General features: G+C 52.5%; 1 protein-coding gene and 1 long non-coding RNA gene across 5 annotated transcripts in view; one reads left to right on the top strand and one right to left on the bottom strand.

Annotated features, from left to right (window-relative positions):
• Nucleotides 1-15,253, top strand: part of KAZN (kazrin, periplakin interacting protein) — a 241,300-nt gene that overhangs the window by 203,821 nt on the left and 22,226 nt on the right. Inside the window, exon 1 of one of the 4 annotated variants that reach the window (XM_072884023.1) lies at nt 14,986-15,170. The exons of the other annotated variants lie outside the window; for them this stretch is intronic. The gene's annotated coding sequence lies outside the window, so the exon portion shown is untranslated. Of the gene's footprint in view, nt 1-14,985; nt 15,171-15,253 lie in introns of those variants that run through there. 4 annotated transcript variants of the gene reach the window in all.
• On the bottom strand, nt 12,546-15,252 carry LOC140661603 (uncharacterized). Its single transcript, XR_012045827.1, has 3 exons — nt 14,808-15,252; nt 14,527-14,669; nt 12,546-14,113 (listed from the first exon to the last, which is right to left on the bottom strand). It is a non-coding gene; the product is annotated as an uncharacterized lncRNA (long non-coding RNA).

Below are 15,253 nucleotides of genomic sequence, written 5' to 3'. Positions count from 1 at the left end.
CTGTAAAATCCTACGCGACCGAGTCAATATTACACGTGGGTTGTGCCCTCTGATGAAATTCCCCCCGGCGTGGCGGAGGTGCGTATCTCCATCGTACCGGTGGTCTGCATTTCTCCCCCAGTGGAGTAAAGCTCTGCTCAAGGAGCTGTTAAAGGAGCAAGAAGTAATTGCTCTGCAGAAGTTGAGGGGGGAAACAATCAATGTGCAGCCCTTGGAGGGCCTGAGCATCCCCTTCGTCAACCTGGCAGCCTCCCGTGTCCCTCCCTTGCTGTATATTACTGAGTATAAAAGGGCTGTAATTATTAAAGTGGTGTGTATAGGAGAATTTAGCCTCTCATTTGAGTTGTCCTAATGACACTGCAACAACTGGTGTGGAAGATAATAGGCTTTGTGGCAGTTACATAGCCAGGGCAATGCCGAACGTGAACGGTTGGGATTCAGGCTGGAAGCCGGGGTGATTCTCTGCGTTTTTGTTAACGCGCGGCTGCTTTGTGAAACGCTTTGGCAGGAATCGCAGAGCTGTCCGTCGGCCGGTCCGCTTCCCCTCGCGGGGTTTGCTGCTGGCTTCCTCCGTCAGCCCTCGCCCCGCGCTGCCTGCTCCCCGACAACGGTCCCTGCGCTGCAGGGGATGCTGCTGGGCGCCGAGGGCTCAGCGTTTGGCTTATCTTTGTGCCCCGCTGTTGCTTCTTCACAGCAGGCACTGTTATTTGTTTCCCAAAAAACCCTTGGATGTCTAAAAATTCGGCTTTTAGTTCACATTTGCATGCCAAGATACCCTGCCATCCACTGAGGCTGCTGGGAGTATTCGGGGCCATGGCATCATTCCAGAGTTACCTTTTTTACCAAAGAAATAGAAGGGCTGTGTTTGTGTTAGGATAACGTTCTTGAAAAACGTGGTTGCGGTCCCTGCTGAAAAGCTGTTTTCTCTCTGAAAGTGAGCCGTGCGTTCGTGCCCATGAGTGCTGGGAACGTGGTGCTTCACTGTTTGCAACAGGTTTGCCCGTTCCTCTGTGTTTTCCCTGTGTCTTTCCTCAAAAATCAGGTGTACTCAAAAGCCCGGTAGCAGGTAAAAGAAACTCAGTATGTGCATTTTTACTCTCGTTATTATTATTTTTTTTTTAGCTTTCATGGTTTTGCAGGGCAGGGGCTGGATTAGGGTTGTTTGCTGCTGACCGTACATTTAATGGTTGTACAGCGGAGCGCTCTTCTGCGGGTGGCAGCCCCAGAATGCGATCCTGCAGCAAGCGAGCAGGGACGTAGGATAAATAGGAGGTGACAAGCCCCGAGCCGGTGACTCGGCCGCGTTGCAGCCCAGGCTGTGATGCTTTTCTTCTGGGGGGGTGTAGCAGGATCTCCTCCCAGCGCTTCGTTATGGGTGCCCTTTTCATTCGCCTGGGTATAAACCAGCGAGCACCTTGCCGGCAGGAGCTGAGCAGAGGTGAAGCCGGTGTAAGCGTGAGGAGAAGCCCTCCCTCGGCTAGAGGGGGACTGAGGTGGTACCCTGGGGCCGGGGGTGCCGTTCGGTGTCCGGCTGGGCGAGGGGCGATGCCCCGACCTGGCCCTTGCAGCCCCGCATTTACCCCTAAGGCTCCGTGGCATCTGTGCGCAGCATCGCCTCGGGTACCCGTGCAATTGTACAGGGCATTATACCCCCCTTCTGTTGCCTATGGATTTCTCTGTTCCTCCTCCGCTCTGTATTTGTACCTTGCGCCACCGGCACAATCAAAACTCATTCTTTTCCCCGCGTGGCTCTTTTGATCTGTTTTTCCTCCCTTCCAATGCTGCGATGGCGGAGCAGAGACATGAGAAGTGGCTGGAGCAGATGCTGGTTGTCTGGTCCTCGAGTCATGGCAGTCCTTAAAATATGGATGTCTCCCCAAGGGCTCCCCTTTTCCTCCCCGAAACACAATTCCTCCAGGCATTCGGAGAGAGACTCCTGGGTGTAAATCTGCTCATGTTTCTGTTATGGGATATTTAAGGCTTACAGATCCCCTCGAAGGTAGAACTGGGACCTGGTGGTATTGATTCGGCCCAAATAACAACGGTCGCTAAGGAGGGCAGAAAGGAACCCGCTCCCAAACAGATGCCATTTCCAGGGAAAAGCTGGCTCTGGGACGAACCCCGTTCTCCTGCACCCAGTCATAGTCTCTTAAAGCTGAGGAGTGCTTTGTGTGGTGCTGGCCCTTCCTCAACCACGCTTAAGGAAAGGAATTGCTCCAGGTAGCTTTATTTGTGGCCCTGAAAAGAAAAAAATATTTAAAAAATAATCTTTTATTAACTGCGGATAATTTTCCAGCAGCAGAATAGTCGCAGCTGCAGTTCCCAGGGGTGGCTGAACTGAAATAACTGCGTTAAGCATCGCAGATAACATCCAGTCCTACCCTATTTATAGCTGCGAAGGCGAGGGAGAGTTTCTTTTGGACTCCTTATCTCTGGAGATGCTGCTTGTGATGCCGTGAAGCTGAACTCGGCTCTCCGGGGATCTCTCCGGAGCGCAGCCGGCGTTCCCAGCCCAGGGCAGTGGCTGGGACCGCAGCCCCCACCCCGGGAGCTGCCAGCCGGGACCGGCTGCTTTCTGGCCAGCCGGCTCGGTTATTTCCGCTACGGAAGGGATTTGATAACATTTTCACTTTGCAGGTGGGCTGGGCTGGTACGGCTTATAGGTGCTTTTCCCCATCTAATGAACCGTGCTCACAGGACACCCGATTTCCAGGCGTCTGTCCCCAAAACTCCCAGCACGCGGGTCCCGCCGAGCATTTCTGGGGCTGCATTTCCACTTTCTCTGCGGTGCTTAGGGCTGCCAGCGCCTGGAAAAGCTGCCTTTGCTGAATTCCCCTTGGAGCCCTGCTTTCCTTTCCCAGCCGGAGTTGGATCAAATAATATCTCTCTGCCGTGCTTTGGAGATAATTTTTATTTGCAAATAGCGTCGAGCCAATGCTTCTCTGCCTGGATCAGCTCCTCTTATCGGAGGGATTATAACTGGCTCACTAAACAATATAATCCCTGTATAACCCCCAGCAATCTTTCAGGAGGATTTTGCAAGTGGCTGAAGAACAGAGTAAAATCTCTGGCTATAGGATTAATTGGTATAAAATCAAGCTTGTATTTGACCACGTGTTTAAAAAAAAAAACAAACCCAAACCACAAACAAACCAAACTATATAAATACAAGTGACTGTATTTCTGCTTGTTTCCTCTTAAATGATCCCTCGGTGGCTCCTGCACCTGTGGAGCCTGATTTATGGGTGCAGCAACCCGGAGGTACGTAACAGTGCGCAAGTTTGGGACTTCAGGTGTCAAAAGCGTTTGCTCTTGGGGCAGTGCTGCAGGTGCAAGGTTTTTAGATGGAAATATTGTCCCGTTTATAGGCCGTGTCTTGCCACGGATGCTCTGGGGCTGTTCTTCATCTGCCCGGCTGCTCCCCGGCCCCTGGGATGAGCCTGGTCCGTGCTTTGCTCCAGGACGTGCCGTCCTGCTGCGCTGCACCTCTCCCAGGCAGATATATTCGTGCCTGGGCAGGTTCAGCAGCCCAGGGGAATGATTTTGTCTCCAAATCTTTTTTTTGTTGTTTGGTTTTTTCACTTTGGAAACTCGGCGCAGAGTTTGCCAGCGCTTTTCTTTTTGCTTGCTGAGCCGCTGGTATTGAATGCGAGTGGGCAGGCTGGATTACTAAAGAGGCTTTGGTTTCCTTGTTGACCGTTCACTTTTTTTTTTCCCCTCTAATAAAAGGAAATCGATAGCAGCGAGCAGCACCGAATAGCTGTGTGTTGCACGGTTTGGTTCTTGTCCCAGGAACCGGCTGGGATTCTCGGTTGTCTTTGCACTTTGAATTTTAATAGCATTAACTATAGCGTAGTCATGTTATTTTAAAATCCCGTCTAAAGTTGCCTTTGTAACGCAGAAGCAGACACCGCTTGGGTTGCGTTTTTCTCCTCCCTCGCCTGCAGAAATCGCAACCAGAATTAAGAGACAGATTTTGAAGGTTAAAACTTCCCAGATTGTTTCCCTCTCAGTTGTCATTTCGGGACGGTTTTGTTTTCTTGCTGATTGCATCAAATATTTGTAATCCTGCGGGGACTGTGGTGCAAGGGTGAATCTCGCTCAAAAAAATAAAAGGGATTTTTTGAATCATTTCTGCAGCGGAGCTGGGGGGAAATTGGTGAAAAGAGCAGTGACCAAACACGGCTAAACTTGGCGAAGGCTGGGGCCGTGCTCCCCGGTGCCTCTCCTAATGCCTCTTAATTGGGTATTTGAAGCATCGCCTGAGACTTTTATATTTAGAAATATTGAGCTGTCAGATGGAGACTCTTTCACCCAGCCTGATTTTGAGAGGTTTGTTTTGGTTTTTTTCTTTCTTTTGGTCTCGCAGGCAGCCCCTGGGAGAGGGGACTTGGCCAGCGTCCTGTCCCAGCACACATATGGCACAAAACAGCTGAAATATTAAAACCCTCCCTGCCTTACTAAGGAAAAAAAAATAGCTTTGAACAACGTTGAGTCTTTGAAATCTTCTGGCTGTGCTCTGCGGGGTGTGTGTGTGGGGGGGGGGTGGCTGGTGTGTGAATGACCAGTTAATTCCTTTAATTTTTCCAGTTTTAAACCTAATCCTGGAGTCATCATTAGGTGGCAAGCATGCCTCTGGCTCTGGGCTCCAAGTCAGCCGTAGCAGCTCTTATTCACGGGGCGGAGGGTTTCGGGCACAGCGACCTCCTCCGTGGCTCTCGCCCGGCAGAACCCCACGCCTTGACGCTGTGGCGCGGGTCACCCCGGACTTCGGTGCCCGTCCCTGCGCCCAGCCTGGCTTTCCCTGAAACGCCTCGTTATTCCGTGCCCCCCTTGCAAACGCCCCGTGCCCGATGCATCTTGCAGAGGGAGCCGGGCATCCTTTTCCCACGCGCCATTGCTTGCATGGGAACGCTTGCACCAAGTTAGGCGCATTGCATTTGCTCCTTCACGGCTTATTTTTCCCCTCCCAATCCCCAAGTTGCTTTGGTTATGTTTTTGTTGTTATTGGCCTGATCTTTTCAGTACAACAATATTTTTTCTGGGGCAGCGCCCGGTGCCAGGCACAGCTTGGGAGAGGTCCTGCGAGGGCAGGGTAGAAAAGGTGCACGACATAGAAGCCTTTATGCGAATAAATAGCAGGAGACAACATCTTTTTTGTCTTGCTCAAGTAATGCACTGAAAACCCATACTTGAATTATTATTCTTGATCGCATTTAGTTTTGAGTTAATACAATTGCTTCTTGGGTACTTGTCTCCTAGGATCATTTAGTACTATTTTCATTTTCTAACTCTAGCTATTCAGAAATCATGGTTCAGGTTATAAAGTATATTTGGAAGAGATAAGGGTTCCTTTTATTTGCTCTGCTTTCTGAGCCTGTGCAGTACATCGGCGGGGGGGGGGGGAATGCAGAAGTCTTTTATAGAAAAAGGGGGGTTGTGAACTTTTATTTATAAACTGAAAGCTGAGATTTTCATGAGTCCATCTGAGTGAAGAAGCTGAAGTTTGGGAGGGGAAAAAAGCAAACAAACAAACAAAAAAACCAAACAAAAACCAACCCACACCCAATAATTACTGTGAGACTTGTGATGAAGTAGTGCAAATTGGCAGCAAATTGGTTGCACATCTTCTTCCAGTAATCTTTTTTTCCTCTTTACTCCTTGCATAAACTCCCATTCCACCTCTTGTCCCCGGTGCCCCTCGTTCTTCCCAGGCACACGCCGCGCCGATGCTGGGAATATCAAGGATGTCACCTTGGAGCCAGGATCCCTCCCCGTGGTCACAGTCCCGTGGCCACCATCCCCTGCAAGGGCAGCAGGACCTTGAAACAGAAAGGGCATCGAGGGTTTCTGCACACCCACCTGTAACCTCAAGTAAGCACCGGATGCCTCCTGAAAGGCATTTAATGCAATTTAAAAACCAAACCGAGCCTTCAGCTGCCTTTTCCCAGCCGCGATGCAGTGTTTGTGTCCCTCGGGAGCGGGTGCTAGCGCCTTGTTTTCCTGGAGCTCGATGTCTTCGGCCGCTCCGTGCTCACCTGGCGGTGTGGTGCCGGGGGAATTGCAATGCTCGACCTCCCCGGGCTTTCCGCGTGTCCAGATAAAACATTTCAGAGCGTGGCTTCCTCCAGAAAGCATCGCTATTTTGCTTCATCTGGTTGGAAATAAAAAATAGGAGTTGGTTTTGCTCTGCTTAGCTGGGTTGCTGTGCTTCCTCGCACGCTCGCCTTCTCCGGGATGCAATTTTCCACCCTAACGAGAGTGCTCTCCCGGCAGTATCGATGCTGAGCTCGGTCCGTGGGGATCCAGCCCCGGACTCCAACCTGATGCTGCCAGAGACTGGGCTTTTGCTACTGGCTTTGGCATGCAACTTCTGTAGCTTCTGCCGCTCCTTTTTGGTTTTTGTTTGGTTTTAAATTTTTTTATATTTTATTTTCCCAGCCCTGGGTTTGCCTGGTGCAAAGCACTGATAACTTTGTGAGCGCAGCTGCCTGCCGGCTCCAAGCGCTGCGGCGCAAGTTAAGATTAATAAAAGGCTGTCGCTTTTATTAACTTTGCAACCTAGTGCGTTATTTAATTCCAGGCAGGCACCAAGTGCAGCCCTCCAAGCTTTAAATGGCTTTTTCTGCCTTTGTGCATGCGTATAAAATAGATGTGCAGCGGGCGGTGTTACGCTGCCCGCCGCAACGCTGCCATTGAGCGACACTGCGGGTATTTCAGAAAAAAAAAGCACGTTTTTGGTAGCAGTTGGGGTTCAGCTCCCTATTTTCAGCCTGCCGGTACAGATTTGGGGTCTGTTTGGTCTTTTTATGGTGCAGGGGTATATTCATTTCATTGCAGTCAGGTGTGCCGTGATATTTAGAGTGGCGGTAAAGTTTTGGCGAAAAAATGGTTGAAAACCTTCGGGCGCTTTATTTTTGTCCTACACCTCCTGGCAGGGAAAGACAAACTTTGCTGCAAAGGAAGTTTTAATAAACATAGTTTGGAAGCTCAGTAAGTGGCACATAAATAAAATGTATCTCCCTCACTGCTTAGGCACTTGGAAGGACCTTCAGGGTTTTTTTTTATTTATTTAAAAAAGGAAAAAAGCTTTTGGAAATGGGGCTCTGAGTCACTTTGTAGGGATGGGCTGCAGACGCGGGAGCAGAGATGCAGTGGGGCTGCCGGGGAGCATCCGGCTTCCGCGGGACGTGCAAATTCACACCCGCCAAGACAAGCACAAGGCTTTTAAATTGACATTAGCCCCTTAAACGTCAGAATCGGGGGCACTTTCCCCGCTGTTTGCCCGTAATTTGCCATTAAATTGATGGGCTGCTTTAGCAGGGAGAAAGCTGCTCAGTAGTGCCCTGCACCGTGCTGTCCGTCTCCTTGCTGCAGTGCAGTTATTTTTATCTATTATATATTGTTCTTGGTAGAATTATTCTGCCCCTAGCCTGTAGATAAGGGCTGTTACTAAATGAATTTGAGCTCTTCCTTGAAGGTTAAATTGCTGCCTTGCAAGTTGGCGAGCAAGGCGGGGAGGTGCTTTCTGTCCTTCCCCTCCGCAAAACACGTGGGCTTCAGCCCTGACCTGGCAATTTTGTCGAGTGTTACTTGAAAAAGGCGAGTATTGCTCCGAAATGCTGCATTTTGTCCTCTGAACCGGCAGCTCTTTCTGAGCCCTTTCTTATTAAGATGCCCACCCGGGCGTCAGCTCTCCGGCGGGATCCTGCAACACAAATTTGGGAAGGTTCCTTGTAGGCGGCCGCGGGGACGTTCCCGGAGGATGCAGGTCACGGGGGGGGACGTGGTGTTTTTGGGTGCTCCTCAAAAACAAAGTGGCAGCTTGTGACCCCCCTCGGAGCAGCGCAGGGGTGTAATTCTGGTGAAAAGTGCACGGTCCTTGGTAGCACCGTCGTGGTGATGCTGGTCCTGCAGCCTGGATTAAGCCCAGCCTCGGTGTTGGCATCGTCTGTGGATGTGAAATACATAATTAATGGCAGCAGTATGGGCAAGGAAGGTGCTGCTGAGCTTGTCCTGACACTCCCTTTCCCAAAGTTTGGTGTGGAAGGATCGGGATGGAAAAATCAGTAGGAAAACATACAGAAAATGTGACTGTTGGCTGCTCTGCCCAGAGGTGAATTTTTCGGTTGGCAAGTGAAACGGCAGCGTATTTAGTTCTGGCCTTGCTGACAAGGAGCGGGTTGGTGATTGGAAGGCTACCGTGGGATACATGGGACGGGTAATATTAGGCTGTATGTCCCTGGAGGCTTCCCCTCAAGTCCTGGAGTAATTTCTCCGTTATTATTTATAACTCGGCTAGGAGGGGTTGGTCACTTAAATGAACCCAGCAGGACGGCAGCGTCGGACCCGTGCAGCTCTCGGCGTCTGCACGAGCATCCCTCCGAGGCGCAGGGCGATGGCTTTTCTGCGGGTCCTTTAGTCGACGGGCCGCGTCGGTTAACAAACATGGCTGCCACGGGTTTTTAGAAGCTGTTAGCATGAACCATTAACTCTTCCTTTTAATTATTCAGGTTGCCTCTTTTAAATTTCTTTTTTAAGTGGAGCTAATAGGCTTTGCAGAGGAGGCTTCCAACCACAGCGGTTCCTCCCTGGAGGAGCTCTGTTTGTGCATCGCCAGCTAATCTCTTTTCTTCATTATCCCTTATCTTCCTCGAGCTGATTAATTGCTTTCAATTGATTTATAAATATTCTGTTGATACACGCAGCGGACGGGAGGGGAACGGGATACGTCCGGGCACATAGGGTCATTGATCCGTGCAGCCCCCCCGGGCTTTCCTAACCCGCCTTGCGAAGCCGAGCTATTTCAGACAGGCTTTATTCCTTTTTTTTTTTTTTTTCTTTCTTTTTTTGCAATTCCTGCAAGCAACCAAATAACTGTCCTGTAGCATCATTTTGAGTCTTTACTGATGCACATGAGCAAACTCTATTGCTTTTTGTGGTCCCAGTTGAATAGCCATTGGGACGCTCGGCACGATCGAGGGCACGCTAAGGTGAGTTTTGTGCTTTGCCAGCTTCGCTAGCGGCAAAGAAGGTGCTGGCGCGCTGGCACGTTTCCAGCTCCATCAGTGCATGAAATCCACTCCCGAATCTGTATCCGACCGCTGCATGTGGCCCCAAAAATGTTAGCGGGTGAAAGCTTTGTTCCTTGCAGCTTTGGGGCTGCTGGACGTGCAGATGGGGACGTGAGCGGGACGTGGGGGGCTTCTGCCCAACCTCCCCTCCGTGCCCAAACTGGGCCCGTGCCTCCGTGCCCAGTGAGTGACCGGTTCGGGGTGAAAAGAAACGGGGTTTGGGTAAATGCTTTTCATATCGATAAATGCGGCAGGTTGCGTGGGCAGCGGCTTGGCTGTAAAAGGATGTTTTCTGTACAGGATTCCCCAATATGCATGTATATTGCTGGAGTGGTTAAAGAAGAGAGATCATTAGAATTGTTTATTTGAAACTCTGGAAGCTGAAGTGCAGCTTCAGAAAAAATAATTTAAAAAAGGCAGTAACATCTGGTTAGTAAAGATAGTGTCCAAACTCGGAGACGAGTTGCCTGCCTTCAGCCCCATTAAAATCATGCATGTCATTGAGGATGCAAAGGGGTTTTTAGAAATGGGAGCACATTTTTACATACGGATAAATTATTAACCTTTCCTGGTAGGCTTCCTTTTTTTTTTTTTTCCCCTGTTATTTCTGAGCACGCAGCCTGTTCCCTGCCGGCCCATCCCTGCTCGGGCGGGCTGAGCTGGTTGGCTCTGGGGACGCGATGGCCCTTGGTGGCCTTGCGGTGACGTTCCCGGCTGTGCAGCGGGTGAGATAAGGCTTTGCAAACCTCCACAAGAAAATGTTTCCAAAAGTTTGAGAGCTGCCACGAGGCTGTGGGTTTTGTTGCAGTTTGATTTATGATGATTTTGATTTGTTATTCTCCTCTTTCACCATAAAGTGGCTGGTGGCACAGGCACAACCTCAATGTATAGCAGCTTAATTACGTGCTGCTAATGAGAGACTGCCAATCGAGCGGGCTGTTTTAGCAGCCCAGGCTGCCGCTTTATCGTATATTTGCAGGAGTTGTGTAATTTCTTTGCCATCATATATGGTAATATATTCACTGCAGGATGACATAGGATGAGGTTCAATGAATAATGTAAAACCCAGAATAACACTGAATCTATATTAGATGTGCTTTTCCCCCCGGCGTTATTTTAAAAGGGAAAATATTGATTCTGGTGGGGTTAAGCAGTTCAAAGCTCTCGGAGAGCCCACGTTTCACCCAAGCCGGGCGGCCGACCGAGTCCCGTCCCGTCCGCGGCCGCAAATGAGCGGCTGTCGGTGCTGTCCCTCGCCTCCCCGCACGCTCGTTAGCGCTGACGAAGCTGGGGAGGGCAGGAAGGAGTGGGTGGCGTTTGCCTCTGGATCCAGATGTGGCAGGAGCCCGCCGCCGGTGCCACGCCGCGCGGCGAGCGGCAGGCTGCTTGCAGAGGGCGCAGCTGAGGTTTGGGGCGCGTGGCCCGTGAGTGGCGGGAATATAAACTGGCGACGAGCTCAGAAATGAGGATTTTGGGGGTTCGTTCCCTTCTAATCCGATGCAGATGTGCTCATCTCGTGGGCTGTGTTGGGGTTTAGGTGCCACAACCCTCCCCAGAATACATATATTTTTTTTTCCCCCCAGTTACTGTCTTTGAATGCTAATTAGGATGGGTAATTTCAATTTGTTTTCTTTTTTTTTAACCAAATTCCCCCTATTCCGATCTGTATCATTTATTTTAGTGGACCGTTATCTTAGTCTCATTACAGCCGTTTAGCATTGGAATGAAAATATCACGAGGAAGCCAGGAGTTGTTAGGCATAAAACGTCTGTGATAACAACAATAATTCTCATGATAAAATAAAAAACACAACAGAAATAACTGTGATGAGTTCAGGAAACTGTACCAAATGAGACCGCAACTGGGAGCACGGGAACCAGCACGATGATGTTTGCCCTTTACTTGTTACTTTTTTGCCTCTTTACATTGCAAAGAGCTTTTGCAACGCTGTTTTTAAGAAGGGGAAAGTCTATGGGTAGGGACATTAAAAAAAAAAACCAAACAAACCACTTTGGATTTTTCTCTGTTTGAGGCTTTAATTAATCAACGCAAAAACTCTCGGCGATGCACGTGCAATTTTTGGGAGCTTAAAATACTCCGGCAGTGCTGGAGGAGGAGGAGGTGCCAAGCGGTGCCAAGTTCCTGAATGAAAATTATTCTTACCGCCTCTGCTTCTGGAGCTAGATCTATGTTAATTAATCCTTCGCCTCATACGTTACATTTTGCAACCTCGCCGCTGTCAATTCTTAACTCGGTAAAAGCAGACGGAGGCTTCCCGAAGCGCTTCCGAAATTCCCAGCCGAGCGCTCTCCTCTGTGACAACGCCAATTTGTCACGAGTGAAATGTTTGACAAAAATGTGTCATTTTTGAGAAAAGTTTTCCTTGAAAGAAAAAGCGGGGGGGAGGGGGAAGAAATCAGCTCTGTTTCGAAACAGCTTCTCGCTGATTTTTCTTTTTTTTGTGAGAGACAGGGATGGAGAAGGGGCTTTCCACGGGTGCGGGGAAAATGTTTTAGCAAGTTTTCCTGGAAGCAGATGGCACAAGGTCTCCTTGTACAAGATGTTGTACAAGATCTCCTGATTTTTCTATTCCAGTCGATGGGAACGTGCTTTTTATGGACAGCTCTGTTCTCCAGGTCGAATTAGCTCTGCAAGGACCAGCTCCTGTCCAGAGGGACATAAATGCATTGCTGACCTTCTGCAGATACACTTCTCACAGGGCTTAGGTTATTCAGCAATCACGGCGGGTGCCTGTGCCTTCGGGGCACTAATATACGTTGACATCCATATGGTCAAGCTGTACTTCATCCACCGCCAACTGCCGTGAAGTGTTTCGGTGAGAACGGTGACCTTTTGAGTGGCCGTGCTGAAGTTGAAGTGCTGCTTCACCCCAGCTTGACTCTCTGTTGCAAGGCTCTGGTGGCCCCTGCCTTTGTAGGTGTTGGTTGGGATTTTCAGCCCAACTTTGAAGGAGTTGGGGGATTTTGGTGGTGACCACCCCTAGCTGGCTTGCTCCAGAGCCTGGTGGGACCTCCAAGCCCAGGAAGCCGCAGATGCAGGTTTGTCCCCCGGTGGAGGCTACCCGGTTTGGATCAGCCCCCTCTTGCCTCGTCGGCAGAGACCTTCTGAGCCGGGCTTGGGTGGGAACGCTCCCTCCGGTCCCATCCCTGCAGAAGGGTCTTGGCTAGGGAGGGCTGAAGGAGGCCGGCAGGTCCCCGCCGGGATTTGGGAGGAAGGGCCAGACCCGCCTGCCCTGGCACCCAGCGCCCGTCCCCTTCCCCGCGCAGGCGGCGGCCGGGAGCTGCGGGAAGTGACTCAATGGACAGAAATACCCCGCTGGGCTCGGCTCCCCCCCGGCCTGGGGCCAGCGTCCCCTCCCCGCCCGCTCCCAACCGTACTCAGCCCCAGCCCCATCCTGCGTGCAGCCAGCAGCAGCACCCCGCGGCCCCTGTGCATGGACAAGGACAAGTCTTTTGCAGAAGGCGCTTATTTGCTAATTAGCAAAACTGCGTTGTGCAGAAATAGGGGTGTCCGGGGTCACGTGGAGATCCCAGTCTCAGATACTGGCTCCGTTATCGACCTCTTCCCTCCCAGCCTCCCAAATAGGTGTGCTGTGACCCCAGGAAAGCCGGCTCTCGTTAGGGCTGATGCCTTCTCCATGTGTTGTCTCTGGAGGAGGCACTGTGCCAGCAAAGCTCCCTGTCGTGTCACCTCCCTCCCGGCAGCAGCCACCGCCGGTGCACAGTAACGGCTTGCTCCAAAGCAAGGAGACGAAACCCAGACCCCAACCCCAATTTAACTGCAGCCAAAAGCGCGACTGCTGCCCGACACGGGGGCACGCTCGGCACTCGGAGCCCGGCTGCACGCCGCAAACCCGGCCAAGGCGTGTGCTGCCTTTTAGTTACCTGGCGCCCTTTTTCTGTGCACCTTCCAAAGGGCTCTTTAATCAAGTAGGAAGGGGCAGGGGAATCCGTGCAGGCGGCATCGCTGCATTAAAGAGCAGCGGTACGGCACCGTCTCGGTACCTTCCACCGCGTGCGTGCGTTGGGGACGAGGACAGGTGCTGCGGGTGTGAGTAGTGCTGCTCGGTCCACTATTAGTCAGCAAGGACGTGAGCCCAGCCAAGGAGGAGCGCAGCAGGTCAGAGGAGGCTCCGAGGAGCTGCTCTTGGCGAGCCTGGGGCTTGCGCAACGCCCGTGACGTGGACAACCTCCTCCCTTTGCTTTGGGTCGGGGGCATCGCCGCTCTGCACCTCCCTGCGCCGCGGCAGGCTACGCCGTGAGGTGCCCGGTTACCTTTGCGCCGTGCTTGTTCGTAAAGCAGATTTAAATCGGCAGGTTCTCCCAAACCCAGCAGCGTTTCCTTGCTCGCGTGGGGTTGCTCTGGCTGCCACGGCGTCCCCGCCGCATGGGGAGCTGAGTCGGCACGGGCGGGCGCGCTCTGACTCGATCCCTGAGGAGGGGAGTTGTGCAAGCAGGGAGCGATGGGAGGTGATGCAGCGGCCGAGAGCGGAGGTTTTGTGGGCTTGGAGGAGCCGAGGCTGGGGTGGCGGCAGGGGTTGGGGCAATGGGAGCGTTGCACGTCCCGGCAGCGATGCTGCGGGCGGTGCCGTGGCGCGCACCGGGCTGCCAGGCAACGTGAACGCTGTCAGTGCCGGCCCGTTGCGTGCACCGGGGCTTGTTGCAATAAGAACCGCAGCTTGTTGCAAAACAAAACCAACTCCCTTCCCATGCCCGAGCCGCTGGTGCGGAAGCAGCAGGGTAGGGAGGGGGGCAATGCTCAGCAGCAGGGCGTGGGGCTGGTAAGGGCCTGGTTTATTGACCCAAGCTTATTTGGTCTATGCGACGGCTGTGGCTGCATCTCTTCCGAGCCGGGGGCGGCTCGCTTCTCCTGCGGTTACACTCTGTCACCCGCTTCCCAAAAATGTAAAAGCTGGTGCACGCGGGGTGTGCCTCAGTTTCCCCGTGCCTCAGATGCCGCTGCTGTAGGGCGGCGGAGCTGCGTTTGCAGTGGCTGGCGGAGGCTTCGTGTGCCGGGCGCTGTTGGAAAGCAAAATATGGTGAATTTCCCCCCCCACGTCCCCTGTCTCAGGCTGTGTTTTCTGAATTTGGTGCAAGTCTTACCCCCCTGGGCAGAGCGAGATTCATCCTCACTAGCCCAGGCAGCGGCAAAGAGATTGGCACAAATTCCGAAGCCCAAAGCGCCGCTGCCCAGTTCTTTATCTCTTTGGTGGGGTCAATAAATTTAAAAAGTGGGTCTGCTGCGGAGGGCTTGGAGACATGTGGCCCAGGCGGCTGGATGAAGGCAGGTAACAGTGCAGCGTGCACCATAGGCAGCAAAAAACCAACACCCAGACAACCCAAGCAACCCAAAAAACCTGGGTTTCGGAGAGTTGGGTTTTTCTAGTGTGTATTTATGCAGCTTTTATTATAGAAAAGCAAGCGGCCCCTACTTTCTCTCTGGGTTTTGCCGTGTCCCCGCTCATCCCATCCTCCAGCTCCCCCTTCCTCGCTGCAGGGCCAGTCGTGGCGGTTTGCAGGGGGAGGCCGCTCTGAGACGGAGCTCCCGCAGCCGTGGGTGTCGTGCAATTGTAACCTGCCCGGACAAAATCAATAATTGCATTGCAGGAAAAGAAAGAAAAAAAAAATAAATTGCATCTACTTCCCTTGCAAGGCACAGCTAGCACGAGCTGTAGCTGTGTGCCAGAGACAGGGCGGCTTTGCGGCGTGTTACCTTCCTCATGCCTCAGTTTCCCCGCTGTGCTGCCGGTGATGGCTGAGTATTGCAGAGAGCGCGGTGGCCGAGCCGGTGCAGCTGGGACGTCGCGGGCGTTATCCGCCGCCTCGGGCTCGGTGGGTGGCGGCAGGAGCGATGGCCGGTGAGCCGGGAATCATTTCCGCTGCCGGCCGGGCTGTGGGTTCCTGCGCAGCCCTTGGCTCCGGGGCAGCGGGGAGAACGCTCGCCCACTCCGGGGCTCGCTCCGGGGCCCCCGTCTCACGCACCTTGGCTCGGCGGCCCGCAAAGCCACTCCTCTGCCGGCGTGACATCAGGCCGGGGAAACTCGGGGACCTGCGAGGGGTCAAATTCCCGGCACAGGTAGCGCTCGCCGTACTTCCGTGCCGTGCCGGGAAGGAGCCCGGGGACCCCCAACCCCGGGGACCCCCAGCCCCGCTGCCCCC

This window comes from Ciconia boyciana, chromosome 19 (assembly GCF_034638445.1).
Source record: "Ciconia boyciana chromosome 19, ASM3463844v1, whole genome shotgun sequence".
NCBI lineage: Eukaryota > Metazoa > Chordata > Aves > Ciconiiformes > Ciconiidae > Ciconia > Ciconia boyciana.
The sequence above is the reverse complement of the archived record's forward strand: the minus strand, read 5'-3'. Positions and strand labels throughout refer to the sequence as shown.